Below are 2,500 nucleotides of genomic sequence, written 5' to 3'. Positions count from 1 at the left end.
CCTCCACCGGAATACCCCCAATGTTAATCGTGCCACCCCGATAACATTGACCCCATGATAAAGTCGTATCTCAACTCTTCCGTCTGATCTGTCTATCATCAACTCGGTTCACTGACACACAGGAGAGACTCACACTCTGGGTTTGCCTTTTTACTGCATCGTAATTCCGGGCAATCTCCTGTAAGGTTTAAAGTGTGAGCGTTTAGCCTTTTTCCTGAAGCTTGCGCCGTAATTCATTGGAACGACACTTCGATATTATTTGATCTCTGATCTGAGCCTCCATTTGATCGCCATAATCAAACTGCTGAGCTTTGCTTCTCAATCGTACCGCAAATTGGTCAATCGTTTCATCTTCCCCTTCCACCATTTCTCTGAATAAATGCCGCTCTTGTGGAGTGTTAATTTGTATGACAAAATGTCTGGTTAAAGCATCTTCGGCCTTCTGATAATCTTTCACACTCTCAGTGTCGGCCAAAACATCAAACATATCTTGGACATCTGGTCCAGCGCAATGCAGAAGAAGAGCTCTCCTCTGCACTTTATTGTCGTTCTTATCGGAGAAAATAATCAAACATTTTTCATCCGCATATAACTTAAAACTACGAAGCCATCGTTTCCACTCAGTGCCCACGCTACTCGGATCACTGTTGACATCAAACGGTCGAACTCCTCCAATATCCAAATCTCTCAAATTCATCTTCAATGAAAACAGTATTCACACCCTCAAAAAGCATCCTCGTCGCCAGTTGTAGAATACCGGGAACAGATTCAACTAGATGAGCCGGATTAAACACAACAAAGACCTTTAATGTCAAACATCGCTCACCGCTCCCGTTTTACACTGCACTCTTCATGAACGACGTTCCGAAGTATAGCAACACACTGTTCATGTAATCTACACGAAACATCCTACACAAGTCAACAGTGCCAAACCGGTTATGGCATGAAAAGGGAAAAAGTTATTAATTACTTTGTGAAGGGATGAATGCACGAATGCGGAAAGTATAATAAGGACATCCGCAGGTCTGTAATGATATGTCGAAAGTTGGTTCTTTTCCACTGTTGATTATTGTTCATACGACACCCTTCAACACGCAGCGCCCCGTTAAACCATAGTTAATAGTAGGGAATGGTTTCGAAGCTCGGCAAACATCAAAGAAGCAAACAAAGATGCCAAGATTTAGGTTGGAAAGTACACGACAATGCACAATCTTTTGTTTTGCGCTCACTGCGCTCATACACTACATGTATGCATGAATTACGTAACCAACACGTTTCTATTGGTTAGTTCTTCGGTACGGAGTAAACAACATTTGTCCACGGTCAAGGCCAAAAAAGAGAACAAAACATACAACAAAGAACTTTGACGGGTTTCATAACCATTCCCCTCTAATATATAGATTTAGCGAAGCCTAAAAGCGGAGCTCCCTGGTTATTTATTCTTACTGCCTGTAGGGTGAGTGAAAATAAAAGGTTTCGAATTTTCCTCGTTTTGATATTTCCGGTTGCTGCTTAATTAAATAATTTTCTTTGCTTTTCTCTATAGAAAAATTCGTTGCCTAACTGGTGAATTCCACGGTAAATTTTACACTAAAAACCGATATCGCATGAATCACGAAGCGATGAGTGCGATATCGGTTTTTCGAAATGAAATTTACTTTGGAATTCATCAGTTTGGCAATGAATTTTTCTTGACCCGCATGAGTTTTAAAAGAAAATAAGCACACCCTCAGCGAGCGAATGGAAAAGGAAAAAGGCCATTTCAGAGTCAACTGTCAATAGCCAGCAAATAGCAATCACGCTGAAATTAGAAGCCATAAAAAGACTTTGTCAGTTTAAGGTCGAAAAAGAGTTTTACTGATGTACTTTATTCCACTTTATCTTTGACACTAAATTACGTTTAGTTGCTTTAAACAAACTTCTGAAAACACAAGCTCGTGAAATAACCCCCAAATTTTACGAGAACTCATTGCGATTACGCGTTTATAACATAAAGGCAAAAATTTCTTGTCACTGACGCGGCAGATCGAAAACCAAATGAATGAAGGGGTAGTTTCTAAAGAAACTGTAGTGCTGCGTCGGTGGGGAAGTAGTATACAAAAATTTGGTTTTATCAACGGAGTTGATAATGTAAATAGGCCACCGCAGCTTTTAGAATCTCTGTACGGTGGCCTATTTACATTATCAACTCCGTTGATAAAACCGAAAACCAGTTGGGCAAACGGATTAAAAAAGCACTTTTTCGTTCGCATTTTAAAGCAAAACAAACAAACAAATCAACGTTTTCTTTATGTCCAAAAGAGTACAGATAATTGTTATTTAATTCCAGTTGACAATAAAAATTCGAGTTTCATTCTTGAACAAAGGAAGAACCGATTAAACCACTTTTTAAAAATACGCATCCGTACAAATAACAAACGGTTTAGTGCCCAAGGAAAGAATTTGTGGAGTAACTTCTTCCCCTAAGTATGAGCTATTACTGGTATTCTGTTTTGTCGTT

At 39.4% G+C, this 2,500-nt stretch overlaps 1 protein-coding gene across 2 annotated transcripts in view; it reads left to right on the top strand.

The window, feature by feature from the left end:
• Window positions 1–2,500, top strand: part of LOC137980766 (somatostatin receptor type 5-like) — a 15,783-nt gene that overhangs the window by 5,474 nt on the left and 7,809 nt on the right. Inside the window, exon 1 of one of the 2 annotated variants that reach the window (XM_068828199.1) lies at window positions 1,344–1,456. The exons of the other annotated variant lie outside the window; for it this stretch is intronic. The gene's annotated coding sequence lies outside the window, so the exon portion shown is untranslated. Of the gene's footprint in view, window positions 1–1,343; window positions 1,457–2,500 lie in introns of those variants that run through there. 2 annotated transcript variants of the gene reach the window in all.

This window comes from Montipora foliosa, chromosome 1, assembly GCF_036669935.1.
Source record: "Montipora foliosa isolate CH-2021 chromosome 1, ASM3666993v2, whole genome shotgun sequence".
Lineage (NCBI taxonomy): Eukaryota > Metazoa > Cnidaria > Anthozoa > Scleractinia > Acroporidae > Montipora > Montipora foliosa.
Note: the sequence above shows the minus strand (reverse complement) of the source record. Positions and strands in the feature narration are given on the sequence as shown.